The 8,858-nt window shown below is 40.2% G+C and overlaps 1 pseudogene; it reads left to right on the top strand.

The window, feature by feature from the left end:
* The first annotated feature begins 2,907 nt into the window (after positions 1 to 2,907).
* LOC102751182 (casein kinase II subunit alpha-like) lies at positions 2,908 to 3,682 on the top strand (annotated as a pseudogene).
* The last annotated feature ends 5,176 nt before the right edge of the window (positions 3,683 to 8,858 follow it).

Here is an 8,858-nt window from a genome sequence, read left to right as displayed (position 1 = left end):
TATGGTATCAATTATCTCTCAAACTCCACCCTCATGATCCAGTAGTTGTTTATCTCTTTTTTTCTCAGCTTCTTTATTTTCCATCATTTGGTGTTCTATATCACTAATTCTTTCTTCTGCCTCATTTATCCTAGCAGTTAGAGCCTCCATTTTGGATTGCACCTCATTAATAGCCTTTTTTATTTCGACTTGGTTAGATTTTAGTTCTTTTACTTCTCCAGAAAGGGTTTCTCTAATAACTTCCATGCTTTTTTCAAGCCCAGCTAGTATCTTAATAATTGTCATTCTGAACTCTAGGTCCGACATCGTATTAATGTCCCTATTGAGTGTGTCCCTGGCAGTCAGTACTGCCTGTTGTTCTTTTTTTTTTTTTAAGATTTTATTTATTTATTTGAGAGAGAGAGTGAGAGAGAGAAAGAGCAGAAGAAGGGGGAGCGGGAGAGGGAGAAGCAGACTCCCTGCTGAGCAGGTAGCCCGATGCAGGACTCACTCCCAGGACTCCAGGATCATGACCTGAGCCGAAGGCAGTCGCTTAACCAACTGAGCCACCCAGGCACCCGCCTCTTGTTCTTTTTTTGAGATGATTTTTTCTGTCTTGTCATTTTGTGCAGAAGAGAATAGATGAATGAGAGAACAAAATGCTAACAGGGTAACAATGACCCCAGAAAAATATACACTAAACAAATCAGAAGAGACCTTCCAGAAAGTGGTTGCTTTTCTGTTCAAAAAGTTGCTGCTATTCTTTTCTTCGATCTCCTGTTGAGTTCGTAGGTATTCAGAATGGTTTGATCCCTATGTAGCTGAATTCCTGGGACCAGATGAAATTTAGGTCGCCTACTCCTCCGCCATCTTGCTCCTCCCACCTGGCAAGATAACGCTCTCCATCCACCACGCGACTCTGCTCCACCCTCCCCTTGTGTATACGCATGCACACAAGGGCAGAACATTGATGTCCAGGGTTTTGCTTTATTGTAGGAGGTGTGCAGATTATGGGAAGGGCCTGAATTATCCTGGAGCAACACTTTAGTGGCCACAGTGAGGGATGAAAGGGGTGGGGAAAATGACATCAAGAGAGGGACACCTAGAGGAGAATAGAGCCATCTCTTGCAATGGTTGCTTCAGTTCCCGCTATAAGGCTTGCAGTGTGATTCCTCTTCTTCATGAATCCATGGTATCTTCAGTAAAATACTCATTTAGTGATAGGGGATGGAGTGGATCTATTTTTCAGATTTCTTGAAACGCACAGTCTTGCTTCAAACTGCACACAGGATAAAAAAGAGGCTACCTAATGGATAACAGCTCATATGGTTACAGACATTTCTGTGACCATAGTTTTCCCTAGAGCATAACCCTTAGGAGGGAGGATTGTGTCATTCAGTCGGTTTGATTTGCTGAAAGAACTGTAATGCAAACAAAGGGAGGGGCCAATTATTCCAGGTACTTGCAACATAATTTGATTAAATATATGTTATAGAAAATAGGGCCACCTGACCATTTTGCTGTGAAACTATTATGACTGTGGAAATAAACATTATAATCATAAGATGGTAAAAGGAGACATTCATTCAACAAATAACCCATGCATACTTAACTTGTGGCAGGCACTGTGCCAAGTGCTGGGGACCATGTTGAAGAATCACATGTGCATGTGGTCCCCACCTTCAAGGGGTTTACATCTCAGCCAGAGAGACGCACATTGAATAGCATAATTATTATTCTAATAGGTGCCATTAAGAAGTGCACAAATAATAAGAAAGAATATCACAGGGAGATCTGCCCTGGTCTGGGATATCAGGAAAATTTCTCTGAGAAAATCATATTTAGCTAAAATCTGATGGTTGGGAAGAGATAATCAATCTACAGGAAAAGGAAGAGGAACAGAAAGAGCATAAATAAAGGCCCTGAGGTGGCAAAGCTGGATGACACGTTCATAGAACAGAACTTGGAGAACAGAAGAAAAAAGGGGTGGGGCATTCAGGAACGTTAACCACTTAGTCCTAAAACTACAGTGAGCAACTTGCCCCAGTTTGCTTTAGATTTTCCCAGTTTCAGCACTGAGAGTACTACATCCCCAGAAACCCCTCTATCTCAAGCAAACGGGGACCAGTTTCCCAAGACCATCCTGATTTTAAGGTTGACAGGCCCACATGTTAGGAACCCCCTCTGTCTTTGACACACCACATGGCTGGTCACCACACCTCATGGTAATAGAAAACCATCAGTGGAAATGGCACAACCTGATTTGAGCTATAGGTGATGGGCCTTGACTGGCTGTGGGGCAATTCCCAAGTCTGTCATTTGCACAACTGGGTGACTACAGGGACTTTTCACTGAAGCAAAAACCAGGAAGAGGAAGTCGGCATGGGAGGTGAACAATCACAACATAGGTGTGGATATGTGAGTTAGTTTTTGTAAAACAGGTCTACTAATAAAAAGAATGATTTGGGGATAGAAGGAGAGTTAACTAAACTGAAGTTCAAAGTTAAGGTTTCAGAAATGCCACTGCCGCTTCCACCACAGTGTGAAGAAAACAGGTCTGAGACGAGGTCTTGCCCTGAGAGGCTTCTGAACCTGGGGGCTGCCAGGTCTCCAAACATCAAGTCCAACTTTGTTGGCCACCCTGTCTGATATGTCAGACCAATGCCAACATTGACATTACAAATAATGAAAAAGTTGTTAAAATTCTCAGTCCAGGATGTCTGGGTGTCTCAGTTGGTTAAGCATCTGCCTCCAGCTCAGGTCATGATCCCAGGGTCCTGGGATCGAGCCCCACATTGGGCTCCCTGCTCAACAAGGAGCCTGCTTCTCCCTCTCCCTCTGCCCCTCCTCCCTGCTTATGTTCTCTCTCTCTCTTTCTCAAATAAATAAATAAATACATCTTTAAAAAATATTCTCAATCCAATAAAGACAAAGAAAATCAAATTTTGGAGAATTTATGAGGCAATCCCAACATCATCACACTGGCAGGCATTGTGAAAGATGCTGTGTCATAAAATCTTGCCTCCGTTTTTGAACATGTGAATAACACAGACTTCAAGCAATTGTACCAGATGTTAACAAACTATGATACTTGATTTTACATGTGTGAGATTCTGAAGGCCCCAGAGTATTGTCACAGCATGGGAATTATGCACAGAGAAATGAAACTCCATAATGTTATGACTGGTCATGGGCACAGAAAGCTACAGCTAATAGACTGGGGTTTGGCTGAATTTTACCATCCTGGTCAAGAATATAATTTCCAAGTTGCTTCCTGATATTTCAAGGGTCTTGAGCTTCTTTAGACTATCAGAGGTACAATTATACATAGGTTGGATATGTGGAGCTTGGGTTGTATGCTGGCAAGTATGATCTTCTGGAAGGATCCATTTTTCCATGGACATAACAATTACAATCAGTCAGTGAAGATAGCCAAGGTTCTGAGGTCAGAAGATTACATATGTTGTATGACTATACTGACAAATATAACATGGAATTAGATCCACCTTTCAATTATATTTTGGACAAATGTTCCTGTATGCGATGGGAACACTTTGTCCACAATGGAAACCAGAACCTCATCAGCCCTGAGGTCTTGGATTTCCTGGACAAGCTTTGGCAATCTGACTTCAAGTCACAGCTTACCACAGGAGAGGCCATAGAGCAGCTCTATTTCTACCTTGTTGTGAAGGACCAGGCTTGAATGGGCTCATCTAGCATGTGGGAATGATGGGTGGGTGGCAGTACATCTGTCAGCAGTGCCAATATGACATCAGGGATTTCTTTAGTGCCACTTGCTTCACCCCTCAGACCTCTGGCAGTCTCACAATGCCTGTGGGATGCCTGTTCCTAGCACTCGAGCCCAGCAGTAATGCCCCTTCTGTCTACTGATCCTTAAACAGAGGTGAGGGAGTCCATTCTCTCCTCCATGCAGCTTGGGTCTGGTAGGGAGGGGTGAAATACCTCAGAAGCACCATGTCTGAACCAGTGCTTGTGGATTTATAGTAGTTCAAATATATTTTTTTTTTTTGGTGTTGAGGAAGTATTTTTATTTTTTTAGAAAGCATATTTTTTTTTAATTTAAATTCAATTAGCCAACATATAGTATATCATTAGTTTTTGATGTAGTGTTCAATGATTTGTAAGTTGCATAAAACACCCAGTGCTCATCACATCACATGCCCTCCTTAATGCCCATCACCCAATTATCCCATCCCCCTTCCACCTCCCCTTCCACAACCCTTAGTTTGTTCTCCAGAGTCAAGAGTCTCTCATGGTTGGTCACCCTTTGATTTCTTCCCATTCAGTTTTCCCTCCATTCCCCTGTGATCCTCAGCACTATTTCTTATATTCCACATATGAGTGAAACCATATGATAATTGTCTTTCTCTGATTGACTTATTTCGCTTAGCATAATACCCTCCATTTCCATCCACATCGATGTAAATGGTAGGTATTCATCCTTTCTGATGGCTGAATAATATTCCATTGTATATATGAACCAAATCATTTTTAAAAAGTATATAGGCTTATTTTTTTCTTAACTCAAACTTTTCAGAATTCAGGTATCCCCTGAAAAATTACCTACAGTTAGAATATTTCACAGACAACGTTTTTTTCTTCCCTTCAAAATCCAGTTCCTCATCACTAAAGGACAAAGATAAACCAGCCTCAATCTCTGTGGCTGCGTTTGGGTGGAAATTTCTTCCCATATCCAACATTGCGCCCCCACCATTCCACACTTAGGGGGGTTTGTATCTCATGCTCTTCTCTGGAGATCAAAAAATGTAGCTTCTTCAAGGAGGTGGGAAGGAAGGAGGAAGGAATGACCCAACCTGTAAGACCAGTGTACTGCTAGCCACTTATATCAATGTACTCCAAAGGTGTTTCAATGGGGTTATCCTGATAAATCTACTGGAAATATGTTCGTTTCACTGAGCTGCTAAAAATCAACACAAAGTGCAGAGAGGACCTGAAAACTTCTGTTCAGTAGTAGGAATTATGTCTTAAAGACCTAACCCTAAATCCAACTCACTCATAATTACAGTTTCAGTTTACTTTAAAAAGTTAATACCGGGGAGTCCAGATGTTGGAGGAGTAGGAGACTTAATTTCATCTGGTCCCAGGAATTCAGCAAGATAACTGTCAAATCATTCTGAACACCTGAAAATTCAACCAGAGGTCAAAGAAAAGAATAGTTGCAACCCTACTAATAGAAAAGTGACCACTTTCTGCAAGGTAGGAGCTGCAGAAAAGTCAATCCAAGACAATATATGGGAAGATAGATACCAGTGAGTGATAGAGCAGCAGACACAAAATCAGAACTTTTGGAAGTCTGCTCCAGTGAGGAACATTGCTCAGGTGGCTAAGTGAGGGGTAGAACCTTCCCTGGGACAGTGTGGTCTCAGGATCTTCAGGGTCACAAGGAGACTGGAGGTGCCTGAATGTGGCAGAGCTCCCAGGTATCGGAGCTGGGAAGCTGCTGCAAAGAGTGAGCCCAGGAGTGAGCTCTTAGCTTGGGGTTGCCATAAACCAGGATCCATGGCACAGATGGGCAACTGCTCATGGAGCAGGGGCCCAACAAGTGGCAGATCCAGAAAGACCCCCTTCTTCCCCCGGGAGGAGCGGTGTGGGAGAGCATCGCAGGAGTCTGAAGGGTTTGGAGACTGGAAGTGGGGTCGTGTGCCTGAGATAGAAAGGCTTGTCAGACTGGGTGAGCACGGAGTGTGGCTAGAGACCAGGGAGACAGAAGTGATTGACTGATTTTCTCTGAGGGCTCACTGAGGAGTGGGACCCTGAGCTTTCAGCTCTGGGGCCAGAGATCGGGAGGCTGTCATTTTTTTTCTCATCCTCTAAATCTGTGCAGAAAGCCTTCAGGGAACAAAAGCCACCTAGAGCAAACTGGAGCCAATTACGTAACTTGGCCCCTGGTGAGGGCACTGCAAATCTGTCTGGGACAAACACATTTGTCAATCAATGCAACAGGCCCCTCCCCCAGAAGATCAGCAAGAACATCCAGACAAGACCAACCTTACTGACCATTGAGAACTGTAAAACTCTAGTGCTAGGGAAGACAACATATAGAATTCATAGCTTTTTTCCCATGATTCTTTAGTCTTTCAATTTTATTTTTTTAATTCTATTTTTTTCTTTTTTTAAAATTTTTCTTCTTTCCTTTTTCAACCATCCTCTTATCAACTACTTTTTTTTAAATCTTTTTCAATTTTCATTTTTACAGTCACATTCTATCCCTTCTTTGTGTTTAGTCTTATTTTTATATATATACAAGTTTTTCTTTCTTTAAAATTTTGAGATGCAGTTTCTTCTAACAGACCAAAATACACCCAAAATCTAGTGTATGGCTCTGTTCCCTTCACCTGCCTGAACATATTCACTCTCTTTTTTTTATTCTCCCTTTTTTTGTTTTGTTTTGTTAAAGTTTTTTTTTAATTTTCATTTTTACACTTACATTCTATCCTTTCAATGTATTTAATTTTATTTTTGTATCTATAAGGTTTTTTTTCCTTTACAATTTTGAGATGTAGTTTCCTCTAACAAACTGACCAAAATACACTCAGGAGATAGTGTATTGCTCTGTTCTTTTCACCTTTCTGTTTATATCCCTTCCTTTTTGTTGTTGTTATTGTTGTTGTTGTTGTTGTTTTTCTTTCTCTTTTGTTTTTTCTTGTCTTTTAATTTCCATTCTTACAGTTACATTCTATCCTTTCATTGTATTTTATTTTTGTGCATATATAAGATTTTCTTTTTTTACAATTTTGGGGTCTAGTTTTCTAAAAAACAGACCAAAGTATACACGGAATCCAGTGTATTGCTCTATTCTGCTCACCTGTCTGATTATATCCCCACACCCCATCCCCATTTAGGGATCTCTTCTGATTTGTTTAGTGTATATTTCTCTGGGGTCATTTTGTCATTTTAATATTTTGCTCCCTAATTCATCTATTCCTCTCTGGACAGAATGACAAGATGGAAAAACTCACCTCCAAAAAGGGAACAAGAGGCAGTACCGACTGCCAGGAACCTAATCAATATGGACATTAGTAAGATGTTGGAACTAGAGTTCAGAATAACAATTATAAAGATACAAGCTGGGCTTGAGAAAAGCATGGAAGACACTAGAGAATCCCTTTCTGGAGAAATAAAAGAACTAAAATCTAACCAAGTCAAAATCAAAAAGGCTATTAATGAGATGCAATAAAAAATGGAGGCTCTAACTGCTAGGATAAATGAGGCAGAAGAGAGAATTAGTGATATAGAAGACCAAATGATGCAGAATAAAGAAGCTGAGAAAAAGAGAGATAAACAACTACTGGATCACAAGGGGAGAATTCAAGAGATAAGTGATACCATAAAGCAAAACAGTATCAGAATAATTGGGAACCCTGAAGAAGAGGAAAGAGAGAGAGAGAAAGTAGGTATATTGGAACAAATTATAGAAGAGAACTTCCCTAATCTGGGGAAAGAAACATGCATCAAAATCAAGAGGCACAGAGAACCCACCTCAAAATCAATAAAAACAGGTCAACACCACGACATGTAATAGTGAAACTTACAAATCTCACAGAGAGAATATCCTGAAAGCAGCTCAGAAAAAGAGGTCTGTAACTTACAAAAGTAGAAACATTAGACTGGCAGAAGACATATCCATGGAGACCTGGCATGCTAGGAGGACTGGCATGATATATTCAGGGTGCCAAACAAGAAAAATATGCAGCCAAGAATACTTTATCCAGCTAGGATGTCATTCAAAATAAAAGGAGTGATAAAAACATTCCAGGACAAACAGAAACTAAAAGAATTTGTGATCACCAAACCAGCCCTTAGAAGAAATATTGAAAGGGGTCCACTAAGCAAAGAGAGAGCCCAAAAGTAACATTGACCAGAAAGGAACAGAGATAATATACTGTAACAGTCACTTACATAAAATACACTGGCACTAAATTCATATCTTTCAACAGTTATTCTGAATGTAAATGGACTAAATGCCCCAATAAAAAGACACAGGCTATCAGATTGGATAAAAAAGCAAGACCCATCAATATGCTGTTTGCAAGAGATTCATTTTAGACCCAATATAGCTCCAGATTTAAAGTGAAAGGGTGGAAAACCATTTATCATGCTAATGGACATCAAAAGAAGCTGGAGTGGCAATCCTTATATCAGACGACTTAGATTTTAAACCAAAGACTGTAATAAGAGATGGGAAGGACACTGTATCATACTTAAAGGGTCTATCCAACAACAAGATATAACAATTGTAAATATTTATGCCCCTAACATGGGAGCAGCCAGTTATATAAGCCAATTAATAACAAAATCAAAGAAACACATTGACAATAATACAATAATAATAAGGGACTTTAAAAACTCCCTCACTGCAATGGACAGATCATCTAAGCAGAAGATCAACAAGGAAATAGTGACACAGTGGACCAGAAGGACTTCACAAATATATTTAGAACATTCCATCCAAAAGAAACAGAATACACATTCTTCTCTAGTGCACATGGAACATTCTCAAGAATAGATCACATCCTGGGTCACAAATCAGGTCTCAACTGGTACCGAACGATTGGGATCATTCTCTGTCTATTTTCAGACCACAATCCTTTGAAACTGAAACTCATCACAAGAGGAAAGGAAGGAACTCAAATACATGGAGGCTAAAGAGCATCCTACTAAAGAATGAATGACTCAACCAGGAAATTAAAGAAGAATTTAAAAAATTCATGGAAACCAATGAAAATGAAAACACAACTGTTCAAAATCATTGGGATGCAACAAAGGTGGTTCTGAGGGAAGTATATAGCAATACAAGCCTTTCTCAAGAAACAAGAAAGGTCTCAAGTACATAACCT

This window comes from Leptonychotes weddellii, unplaced genomic scaffold, assembly GCF_054177405.1.
Source record: "Leptonychotes weddellii isolate Sample4059 unplaced genomic scaffold, ASM5417740v2 HiC_scaffold_8243, whole genome shotgun sequence".
Taxonomy (NCBI): Eukaryota; Metazoa; Chordata; class Mammalia; order Carnivora; family Phocidae; genus Leptonychotes; species Leptonychotes weddellii.
Note: the sequence above shows the minus strand (reverse complement) of the source record. Positions and strands in the feature narration are given on the sequence as shown.